The following is a 12,829-nucleotide window of genomic DNA, read 5'->3' on the forward strand; positions in this document are numbered from 1 at the left end:
TAACAGACCTGGGAGCATATGACAACGGATGATGAATAGCAGAGAGACGCAGACGAGGAACAGGACTCCGTGGAACACAGGGTAACAGACTGACACAGGGTTACACAGACTGACACAGAGGAACACAGACGAACCGGCAACAGGCAGGAGAACACACAGGGCTTAAATACACACACCAGTAATCAGGGGATGAGAGACAGGAGGGCAACACAGCTGGGAGGAATCTGGGCTGACGGGACAGGGGAAACGTAAACTGATCACACTCACATACGACGCGGACCTTCACAATAAAACAGGAAACTCAGATACATGGAACCAGACAAGACATTGAACTAAACAGACAGATTCAGATGCAGACTCAGAGGCAGATCGAAAATATAACACACAGAACTCAAACAATAATAATCATCATCATCATAAACTAGAAAATGATAACTAAAAGCGCTGGGTCACCGACCCAGGACCATGACAGCACGCTCATACTCCATTATTGCTCTGCACACAGCTGTTGTCACGAACGTCGCACTTGCTTACGTCACTGTCGTGAGACATTCTCGCAAAAAAATCACGGTTTTAGTAACGCAGTAACGCAGCGTTCCTACGGGAAAGTAACGGTAATCTAATTACCGTTTTTGCTATAGTAATCCCTTACTTTACTCGTTACTTGAAAAAAGTAATCCGATTACTTTTTTCTCATCTCTGGTCGCCTCTCATCTCTGGTCGCCACCCCTGGGCGGAGTCACCGTGCACTGGCATTTCCACACGCCTGCGGGCGATTGAGCTGCTGACATTTAAGACCAGCATTCACCGCCAAGTGATCTGCCACCCTCAGTCAGTGCTGGCCATCACAATTCTTGTTAAAGTTTAGAGTTTGTCGTAGTAACCATCTCAGCTTTTGTTCTCCTCCATAGCCTCCTGACTTTCACACACCACCATTGCTTATACTCTCCATAAGTCCAGTTTCTCACAAAAATCCTAGTAATTACATTTACCTGGAGAACAGGAGCTTTATGTTTTTCTTCTAGGCTCTGTGCATCATTAGTTCATCGCTCACATTCAGTTGTCTTTGTGAAAATGGTGTAAATAAAGTCTTGTAGTCACGCTCTCCACAGTCTCTGTGTGCGCTCCACTTGTGAGTCTTTTACCGGGTTTGGCCGTGACCATTTCATTTACTCGATGACAGAAATGACAGGACGCTGTTCAAGATGAAAGGAGAAGGTCGCTGTTAATATCGTTACTTTTACAGTTAAGTAATTAAATAGTGAAGATGTTTACTAATTGTGCCTATTTAAGCTTAACTTCTAATTATAAACTACAAATGAAAGACACCAAATATTAAAACTTCCAGTGTGACTCTCACAGAAACACTTGAGCAAACCTGTTCAGCCTTGAACATGTGAAGAAACAATACCAACCATCAAACGTGTGCCACATGGGCACAGCCGGCCTGTGGGAGCCAGAACTGTGGCTGGGTCGTAAGGGAGGACATGAAACATGACATGGAAATAAAATTAAAAGAAACTATCATAAAAACAAGAGACTGTTCATTTATTTGGAAGAGAGCGAAGCTACTAATTCCTGGACTGTATAACCTCTTTACATTTTGACTACAGTGTATTCACTGATATAAGCAAACATATTTGACATAAAACACAAACATCAGAAATAATTTTCTGGCACATTACCTGAACACTGGGTTTATTCAGCTCTGTGCTGCTTTCACTTCATTCCTAGAACCAACTAAGTTTCATTTTTAGAGTTTAACAGAAAGTCCTGACCCCGCTTTCCTGGAACCCACTTCCTTTCTCATGGAGGAAAGTTTGCATGCACTATGTCTGATGTGAAAGCACATGTGATTAGAGGAGCAACAGAGGGTCCATGACCCTCTTGGGGACATTCTCATAGGGCCTAAAAGTTGCTCTTAGAACTGAAGAAGCTTCTTGCATGAAACATCCAGTCCAGACGCTTTTCTTTCCAAGCTCCTTAGACTACGATGACCTGGATGACTGAGAACCTTCACAGACACAAAGCACCACAACATTACAGGTTATAGCAATATTCAAACATCTCAGTATGTAACTGAGATGTTTGAATATTATAAAACATCTTATCTATATAAATATTTATGTTTTTCTTGAATATTGTTTATTTTCCAGTATAGATTGAAGTTTGTGTGTTTGCCTACAAAACTCATGTCTGGCGTCTCTCACAGTCCCAGCCCAAAGGGGCAGGTCTGCTCTGCATGATAAAAAAGAGAACTGAAAGAAAACAACTCACAGAAACTTGTGATGATGTGGAAGGGTGCTACCATCTCACGCATGAACTCACACTCCAGCTGAACTCTAACATCCAAAGACCAGGATTACATTTTACAGGTGAGTAAAGCAAGAGGTAAAAAATGTAATTATGAACTTTTTTATTCCAATTTCCAGCTGTGTGATAAATGTTTTTATCATTTATATGATACATGCATTGTTACACAGCTTAAATGTGCAGGAAACAAAACTTCGGTTAACTTGACAAAGGCTGTCAAGTTAAACACTGACCAAAGGATTATTCTTTAACCGCGGTTGTGTATCCAGGTGAGACTTCTTAAGTGTTTATGACGTCTGTACTGGAAGCAAAAAAGTGACTTCAGCACTGTAAGCATTCTGGCTTCTACATTCAGAAGGAACTGTGTCGTTTTCTTCTTTTACTCAGAGAACTGGAGACAGTCTAGTAGTTCACACTATTTTATCATCAGGCAGTTAAAGATTGGGGTCACACACCTGTGGACGTGTCACACAGAGAAGTGAAGCACAGTTCATAACTCAGAGTAAATATTAACAGGTAATGTTTGTGATTGGCCGTCAACCGGTAGATGCTGTGGTTTAGACTTAGCCTCCCTGATTTGTTCGACCTTTGACCTCCAACCACGGATCTTGTCCCATATGAGAAAACTTCTGCCTTCTCTGCAGTTGTTACTACGCAGCTTTTATTTCCACACTGATGTCAGCTTTAACCAACACCTTAAAGTTTCTATTTCTGGTCAGTTTTCTGTCAGCAGGAACATCCTGTTACACACAAGGCCAAGGCCTCTTCCTATGTAAGGGTGTAGCAGTTTGACTTTCAACACTAAACTCGCCTTATTCTTATTTTTAACCCTCCACACTGTGGGGTTAGTGCTTATATCCGTCTAACAAGGAGTGTATGACTCCTATTATGAACATGCATTGTAATTAATGTTAATAAAAAGTTTTACCCGACCTTGTCCATTCCTCCGATCTTTTCCTGCAAGAGAAGACAGACGATCAACCCCTTCTTTCTACACACACAACTTATTTCCTGTCCTCCTGCCTAACTGGCTGGAAGACCATCCCCCACACACATTCCTGGGAGGGGGGGTATGTTTTGTATTGCACGGATGTCGCATTTTCCTGTAATAATACGTATTTGTGTAGTAAAAGATAAGATAAATGTGTGATGTGGTATAAATATAAAAATAATTCATAATTCATATATATATATATATATATATATATATATATATATATATATATATATGGGTGTTTTTTTTTTTTATATATAAACCAAAAAAAAAAACACCCAGCACGCCCCTGCGGGTGGTTTATCCTTCAAGCTCGGGTCCTCTACCAGAGGCCTGGGAGCTTGAGGGTCCTGCGCAGTATCTTAGCTGTTCCCAGGACTGCGCTCTTCTGGACAGAGATCTCCGATGTTATTCCCGGGATCTGCTGGAGCCACTCGCCTAGCTTGGGAGTCACCGCACCTAGTGCTCCGATTACCACGGGGACCACCGTTACCTTCACCCTCCACATCCTCTCGAGCTCTTCTCTGAGCCCTTGGTATTTCTCCAGCTTCTCGTGTTCCTTCTTCCTGATATTGCTGTCATTCGGAACCGCTACATCGATCACTACGGCCGTCTTCTTCTGTTTGTCTACCACCACCATGTCCGGTTGGTTAGCCACCACCATTTTGTCCGTCTGTATCTGGAAGTCCCACAGGATCTTAGCTCGGTCATTCTCCACCACCCTTGGGGGCATCTCCATTTTGACCTCGGGACTTCCAGATTATACTCGGCACAGATGTTCCTGTACACTATGCCGGCCACTTGGTTATGGCGTTCCATGTATGCCTTGCCTGCTAGCATCTTGCACCCTGCTGTTATGTGCTGGATTGTCTCTGGGGCATCTTTACACAGCCTGCACCTGGGGTCTTGCCTGGTGTGATAGACCCCAGCCTCTATGGATCTTGTGCTCAGAGCTTGTTCTTGTGCTGCCATGATTAGTGCCTCTGTGCTGTCTTTCAGTCCAGCTTTGTCCAGCCACTGGTAGGATTTCTGGATATCAGCCACCTCCTCTATCTGCCGGTGGTACATACCGTGCAGGGGCCTGTCCTTCCATGATGGTTCCTCGTCTCCCTCCTCTTTCTTGGGTTTCTGCTGCCTGAGGTATTCACTGAGCACTCGGTCAGTTGGGGCCATCTTCCCAATGTATTCTTGGATGTTCCTTGTCTCATCCTGGACTGTGGTGCTGACACTCACCAGTCCCCGGCCCCCTTCCTTCCGCTTAGCGTACAGCCTCAGGGTGCTGGACTTGGGGTGAAACCCTCCATGCATGGTAAGGAGCTTTCTTGTCTTTATGTCAGTGGCTTCTATCTCCTCCTTTGGCCAGCCTATTACCCCAGCAGGGTACCTGATCACGGGCAGGGCGTACGTGTTGATGGCCCGGATCTTGTTCTTACCGTTCAGCTGACTCCTCAGGACTTGCCTGACCCTCTGCAGGTACTTGGTGGTTGCAGCTTTTATAGCGGCCTCTTCATTGTTCCCATTCGCCTGCGGGATCCCCAGGTACTTGTAACTGTCCTCTATGTCTGCAATGTTGCCTTCTGGTAGTTCAATCCCCTCAGTTCTGACTACCTTCCCTCTCTTTGTTACCATCCGACTACACTTCTCCAGTCCGAACGACATTCCAATGTCATTGCTGTATAGCCTGGTAGTGTGGATCAGTGAATCGATGTCTCGTTCACTCTTGGCATACAGCTTGATGTCATCCATGTACAGGAGGTGGCTGACAGCTGCTCCGTTCCGTAGTCGGTATCCGTAGCCAGTCTTGTTAATGATCTCACTGAGGGGGTTCAGGCCTATGCAGAACAGCAGTGGGGACAGAGCATCTCCTTGGTAGATCCCGCACTTGATGGTGACTTGTGCTATGGGCTTGGAGTTGGCCTCTAGTGTTGTACGCCACATCCCCATTGAGTTCCTGATGAAGGCTCTTAGGGTCCCATTGATCTTGTACAATTCTAGGCATTCCAGTATCCAGCTGTGGGGCATTGAGTCATAGGCCTTCTTGTAATCAATCCAGGCAGTGCACAGGTTGGTCAGTCTGGTCTTGCAGTCTCGGCTGACTGTTCTGTCTACCAGTAGCTGGTGTTTTGCGCCTCTGGTATTCTTGCCAATTCCTTTCTGTGTCCCGCTCATGTATTGACCCATGTGCCTGTTTATCTTAGCCGATATGATGCCTGACAGGAGCTTCCATGTAGTACTGAGGCAGGTTATTGGTCGGTAGTTGGAGGGGACCGGTCCCTTCTTGGGGTCCTTGGGGATCAGGACCGTCCGACCTTCGGTTAGCCATTCCGGGTGTCTCCCATTAACTAGCAGCTGGTTCATTTGTGCTGCCAGACGCTCGTGGAGTGCAGTCAGCTTCTTCAGCCAGTAGGCGTGAACCATGTCGGGCCCTGGTGCTGTCCAACTCTTCATACTGGAGACCCTTTCTTGGATATCTGCCACTGTGATGGTTACTGGACCCTGTTCAGGGAGGTCGCTGTGGTCTGCCCTCAGATCCTCTAGCCACTGAGCATTGCCGTTATGGATTGCGTCCTTCTCCCATATGCTCTTCCAGTATTGCTCCGTCTCCAGCCTTGGTGGTGCTGTTCTCTTATTGTTCCCTTGACACTGAGAGTACACCTTTGCTGGTTCTGTGGAGAACAGCTGGTTTATTCTCCTGCCTTCTATCTCTCTGGTGTACCTCCTCAAGCGGCTGGCCAAGGCTGTGAGTCTTTGCTTGGCAGTTTCCAAGGCCTCAGGTATGGACAGCTTGCTGTATTTCTTATGCACCTTATTTGTCGCACCTTTCTGCAACTCCGTTAGTTGGCTAACCTCCCTCCGTGCTACTTTGATCTTGCTCTCTAGCCTCCTTCTCCATGGAGGGTACTGCCCCTTGTGGCTGTTCAACTTGTAGCCAAGCATCTCACTGATCACTGCTGCCGTATTGTAGATCAGCTTGTTAGTGTCGGTAATCGTGGTTGTAGGTATTGTCCGTAGTACTACATTAACATCATCTAGCAGACCTTCTGAGGGTACTTCACGTAATCTTGGTAACTGGCTACGGGGGATCCAGGTTTCAAGCTTGGCCATGATCCTATTTTTCAGGTCAGTTCCTCTCGCACTCAACGATCCTTCTCCTATCACACTTGGGGCTATGTACCCAATCTCGGGTGGGGGTGATGATATCTCCCCCCTGACCTGGCGTCCTGACTCCTCCTTGCCGTAGCATTTGTGTTGTACCTCGTCAATCTCTAGCTGTGAGAGCAGTCCCTTCTTTCGAATGTTGGAACACTGAGCTACTAGTTGTTTCGCCGTCATTGTGGATGTTGGGTATCGAAGAATCCATAGGTCCCTCATCCTATTCATGTAGCCCCTTCCGCCGGGGTTACTTGCGTAGTAGCATTCCAACAACGCCCTGTTTTCGTCCCTTGCCCACCGATGCCTTCTTGTTCCAGTAGCCCACTTTTCGTCAGGGTGCCCTGGTTCCTCAACACCTGACGCGGACCTTGTTGATCCGGGCGACGTCCGAGCCGGCATGCCTTCATATTTATCTGTCTCGCTCATGTCTGTGGTAGGCTTGCTTAGCATAGGGGGTCTAGCCTTAGGACCCTTACTGGATACAGACGCCCCAGGCAGGAATCGAACTTGCGATCCTCTGTTCCAAAGGCGTGTAGTCTAACCACTACGCTATCCAGCTGCTTAAGGGTATATATATATATATATATATATATATATACACTGAACAAAAATATAAACGCAACACTTTTGTTTTTGCTCCCATTCCCCATGGGATGGACGTAGAGACCTAAAATTCATTCCAGATACACAATATAATCATCCCTCCCAAACAGTGGTCACAAATCAGTCAAAATGTGTGGTAGTGGGCACACCTGCTATATTAACATAATCCATCCCACCTCACAGGTGTGCCACATCAGGATGCTGATCTGACATCATGAGTAGTGCACAGGTGTACCTCAGACTGCCCACAACAAAAGGCCACCCTGGAATGTGCAGTTTTTTGTCTCACAGCAAAATGCCACAGATGCCACAAGCAATGAGGGAGCGTGCAATTGGCATGCTGACAGCAGGAATGTCAACCAGATCTGTCGCCCGTGCATTGAATGTTCATTTCTCAACCATAAGCCGTCTCCACAGGCGTTTCAGAGAATATGGCAGCACATCCAACCGGCCTCACAATCGCAGACCTCGTGTAACCACACCAGCCCAGGACCTCCACATCCAGCAGGTTCACCTCCAAGATCGTCTGAGACCAGCCACCCAGACAGCTGCTGGAACAATTGGTTTGCACAACCAAACAATTTCTGCACAAACTGTCAGAAACCGTCTCAGGGACGCTCAACTGCATGCCCGTCGTCCTCATCGGGGTCTTGACCTGACTCCAGCTCGTCGCCGTAACAGACTTGTGTGGGCAAATGCTCACATTCGATGGCGTCTGGCACGTTGGAGAGGTGTGCGCTTCACGGATGAATCATGGTTCACATTGTTCAGGGCAGATGGCAGCTGAGAATGTCCCAGTTCTTGCATGGCCAGCATACTCACCGGACATGTCACCCATTGAGCATGTTCGGGATGTGCTTGACCGGCGTATACGACAGCGTGTACCAGTTCCCACGAATATCCAACAACCTCGCACAGCCATTGAAGTGGAGTGGACCAACATTCCACAGGCCACAACTGACAATCTGATAGACTCCATGCGACGATGTGTTGCACTGCATGAGGCAAATGGTGGTCACACCAGATACTGACCGGTTCTGGGTCCCCAGACCCCCAATAGCGCAAAAAACTGCACATTCCAGGGTGGCCTTTTGTTGTGGGCAGTCTGAGGTACACCTGTGCACTACTCATGATGTCAGATCAGCATCCTGATGTGGCACACCTGTGAGGTGGGATGGATTATCTCAATATAGCAGACGTGCCCACTACCACACATTTGGACTGATTTGTGACCACTGTTTGGGAGGGATGGTTATATTGTGTATCTGGAATGAATTTTAGGTCTCTACGTCCATCCCATGGGGAATGGGAGCAGTAACAAAGGTGTTGTGTTTATATTTTTGTTGAGTATATATATATATATATATATATATATATATATATATATATATATATATATATATATATTATGCAGCTGGAAGCTGATCTACAATACGGCAGCAGTGATCAGTGAGATGCTTGGCTACAAGTTGAACAGCCACAAGGGGCAGTACCCTCCATGGAGAAGGAGGCTAGAGGGCAAGATCAAAGTAGCACGGAGAGAGGTTAGCCAACTAACGGAGTTGCAGAAAGGTGCGACGAATAAGGTGCCTAAGAAATACAGCAAGCTGTCCATACCTGAGGCCTTGGAAACTGCCAAGCAAAGACTCACAGCCTTGGCCAGCCGCTTGAGGAGGTACACCAGAGAGATAGAAGGCAGGAGAATAAACCAGCTGTTCTCCACAGAACCAGCAAAGGTGTACTCTCAGTGGCAAGGGAACAATAAGAGAACAGCACCACCAAGGCTGGAGACGGAGCAATACTGGAAGAGCATATGGGAGAAGGATGCAACCCATAACGGCAATGCTCAGTGGCTAGAGGATCTGAGGGCAGACCACAGCGACCTCCCTGAACAGGGTCCAGTAACCATCACAGTGGCAGATATCCAAGAAAGGGTCTCCAGTATGAAGAGTTGGACAGCACCAGGGCCCGACATGGTTCACGCCTACTGGCTGAAGAAGCTAACTGCACTCCACGAGCGTCTGGCAGCACAAATGAACCAGCTGCTAGTTAACGAGAGACACCCGGAATGGCTAACTGAAGGCCGGACGGTCCTGATCCCCAAGGACCCCAAGAAGGGACCGGTCCCCTCCAACTACCGACCAATAACCTGCCTCAGTACTACATGGAAGCTCCTGTCAGGCATCATATTGGCTAAGATGAACAGGCACATGGGTCAATACATGAGCGGGACACAGAAAGGAATTGGCAAGAATACCAGAGGCGCAAAACACCAGCTACTGGTAGACAGAACAATCAGCCGAGACTGCAAGACCAGACTGACCAACCTGTGCACTGCCTGGATTGATTACAAGAAGGCCTATGACTCAATGCCCCACAGCTGGATACTGGAATGCCTAGAATTGTACAAGATCAATGGGACCCTAAGAGCCTTCATCAGGAACTCAATGGGGATGTGGCGTACAACACTAGAGGCCAACTCCAAGCCCATAGCACAAGTCACCATCAAGTGCGGGATCTACCAAGGAGATGCTCTGTCCCCACTGCTGTTCTGCATAGGCCTGAGCCCCCTCAGTGAGATCATTAACAAGACTGGCTATGGATACCGACTACGGAACGGAGCAGTTGTCAGCCACCTCCTGTACATGGATGACATCAAGCTGTATGCCAAGAGTGAACGAGACATCGATTCACTGATCCACACTACCAGGCTATACAGCAATGACATTGGAATGTCATTCGGACTGGAGAAGTGTAGTCGGATGGTAACAAAGAGAGGGAAGGTAGTCAGAACTGAGGGGATTGAACTACCAGAAGGCAACATTGCAGACATAGAGGACAGTTACAAGTACTTGGGGATCCCGCAGGCGAATGGGAACCATGAAGAGGCCGCTAGAAAAGCTGCAACCACCAAGTACCTGCAGAGGGTCAGGCAAGTCCTGAGGAGTCAGCTGAATGGTAAGAACAAGATCCGGGCCATCAACACGTACGCCCTGCCCGTGATCAGGTACCCTGCTGGGGTAATAGGCTGGCCAAAGGAGGAGATAGAAGCCACTGACATAAAGACAAGAAAGCTCCTTACCATGCATGGAGGGTTTCACCCCAAGTCCAGCACCCTGAGGCTGTACGCTAAGCGGAAGGAAGGGGGACTGGTGAGTGTCAGCACCACAGTCCAGGATGAGACAAGGAACATCCAAGAATACATTGGGAAGATGGCCCCAACTGACCGAGTGCTCAGTGAATACCTCAGGCAGCAGAAACCCAAGAAAGAGGAGGGAGACGAGGAACCATCATGGAAGGACAGGCCCCTGCACGGTATGTACCACCGGCAGATAGAGGAGGTGGCTGATATCCAGAAATCCTACCAGTGGCTGGACAAAGCTGGACTGAAAGACAGCACAGAGGCACTAATCATGGCAGCACAAGAACAAGCTCTGAGCACAAGATCCATAGAGGCTGGGGTCTATCACACCAGGCAAGACCCCAGGTGCAGGCTGTGTAAAGATGCCCCAGAGACAATCCAGCACATAACAGCAGGGTGCAAGATGCTAGCAGGCAAGGCATACATGGAACGCCATAACCAAGTGGCCGGCATAGTGTACAGGAACATCTGTGCCGAGTATAACCTGGAAGTCCCGAGGTCAAAATGGGAGATGCCCCCAAGGGTGGTGGAGAATGACCGAGCTAAGATCCTGTGGGACTTCCAGATACAGACGGACAAAATGGTGGTGGCTAACCAACCGGACATAGTGGTGGTAGACAAACAGAAGAAGACGGCCGTAGTGATCGATGTAGCGGTTCCGAATGACAGCAATATCAGGAAGAAGGAACACGAGAAGCTGGAGAAATACCAAGGGCTCAGAGAAGAGCTCGAGAGGATGTGGAGGGTGAAGGTAACGGTGGTCCCCGTGGTAATCGGAGCACTAGGTGCGGTGACTCCCAAGCTAGGCGAGTGGCTCCAGCAGATCCCGGGAACAACATCGGAGATCTCTGTCCAGAAGAGCGCAGTCCTGGGAACAGCTAAGATACTGCGCAGGACCCTCAAGCTCCCAGGCCTCTGGTAGAGGACCCGAGCTTGAAGGATAAACCGCCCGCAGGGGCGTGCTGGGTGTTTTTTTTTTTATATATATATACACGTATACATATATTATGAAACTTTATAGTACAGGCATCTAAGGAACCTCTGATTAAATCTATATGTCTAAACTTTCATTTTCCATTGCGGCCCACGTACTGCCCACTTTGACCTTCCTGTCACTGTAAGTTTCAGACATGATAAAGACAGAGAACTCTGTCAGCACGACTCTTTGGACTTAAACTGTAAGAAATAAAATTACAGAAAAGTTTCTGCTAGCTCATTGCCCACACTGTCAGTTTTTGTTGTTTTATTCTATTTAATATTTAATATTCATAACTGTAGTCATAACTCCTCTCCATTAATCTCTAAGGTAGAAATTGATACACAGATTTTTTCTGTTTTTCACAAAGTTACACAGGTTTTATTGGAGATAGAGCTAAGCGTTTTACAATTTCACAAAATTCATGAAGCTGAAATTTCTTCGATGTTGAACAGCGGTACACTTTCCTGTCAAAGGTTTTGTTTTTGTTTTTTTAAAACTGTCCGACATCACTGAACACAACGGTAGACTGGTGCTTGATCAGCAGTTGAATAATGCAGGTAAAATGGTCTCTGAGTACACTGAGAGGGAGAGTGCAGGAAGTAAAAGCCAAAGTCAGAGGGAATTCATGACGATATTTATCAAACATCAACAGAGTTTGGCTCTTGTTTTGAGTGATGAAACCTGCAGCTTCAGGATCTGTGAGCTGTCGGGTTTCAGCACCAACAGCATGTCTTGAGTACATGCCGTCGGGAGAATGATCCACGCTTTGTGTTTAGGAATCAGTTTGCCTGCTCTGTAATCATTTTATCTGTTTTACCTGTTTAGTGTTGCTGAAATTCTGATATTTCCATGGAAACCACACGTTTATATTTAAGTAACAGATCACCTCGAGTCCCAGGGCACTGGGGTTCAACAGGTTAATTTTGTTATTGCTAATGACTTTGTGTAGTATGAATAGCCATGAGGGAGGTTTTCATCTGTAGTAAAAGCTGTAAAACGTATAAAAATACAGTCCAAACCCTTTTCTTGCACTTGTTTGCGGTGTATGGGTGAGCAGCAGATCAAACACGTTAAGAATAATAAATGACTTGAAGCACATTCAGGTCTGTGAGACTCACTCAGAGATGGTGTCACGGCGAGTAGAGTGAGCCATGTGGAAGAAATAAAGGAGGATCCAAACACAGGCAGTCGTGAAGGAGTGAAGGTGATTTATTGAATACAAAGCTCAGGGAGAAAATGGCAAATGAAGATAAACTAAACTACTGAGCATGAACAAAAACGCGAACATGAATATTCAATTCAATCCAATCCAATCAATCGATCTTTATTCGTCACATGCAGGTTGCCCTGCAGTGAAATGGAACCCCCCCCCCCCCAGACCTTACACACACAACACAGACATCACATGGGGATACAAGTCGGAGATCGGTCACGTTACAGAAAAACACTGAAATGTACACTACAATGGGAAAGTACAAGAGGAAAGACAGAGACCTCTACTCATGCTGGGCTACAGGAGGACAGCATGAGAGCAGGAAACAAAAACTCCTCTGCACAGAAAAGCACATAAATGTCCACAGCACAACATTATGAAAGACTTGACAAGCCACAGGGTTGGGTGGTTGGTGAGGAGTAATACGAAGCG

The 12,829-nt window shown here is 47.0% G+C and overlaps 1 protein-coding gene across 1 annotated transcript in view; it reads left to right on the plus strand.

Annotated features, from left to right (window-relative positions):
* The first annotated feature begins 2,295 nt into the window (after positions 1–2,295).
* Positions 2,296–12,829, plus strand: part of LOC146697674 (uncharacterized) — a 36,111-nt gene continuing 25,577 nt past the window's right edge. The window contains exon 1 of the mRNA XM_085476522.1: positions 2,296–2,375. The gene's annotated coding sequence lies outside the window, so the exon portion shown is untranslated. The remainder of the gene's footprint in view (positions 2,376–12,829) is intronic.

Source organism: Copadichromis virginalis, linkage group LG12 (genome assembly GCF_057382275.1).
Source record: "Copadichromis virginalis isolate Kocher_CV1m ecotype Utaka linkage group LG12, C_Virginalis_male_GT1.1, whole genome shotgun sequence".
Taxonomy (NCBI): Eukaryota; Metazoa; Chordata; class Actinopteri; order Cichliformes; family Cichlidae; genus Copadichromis; species Copadichromis virginalis.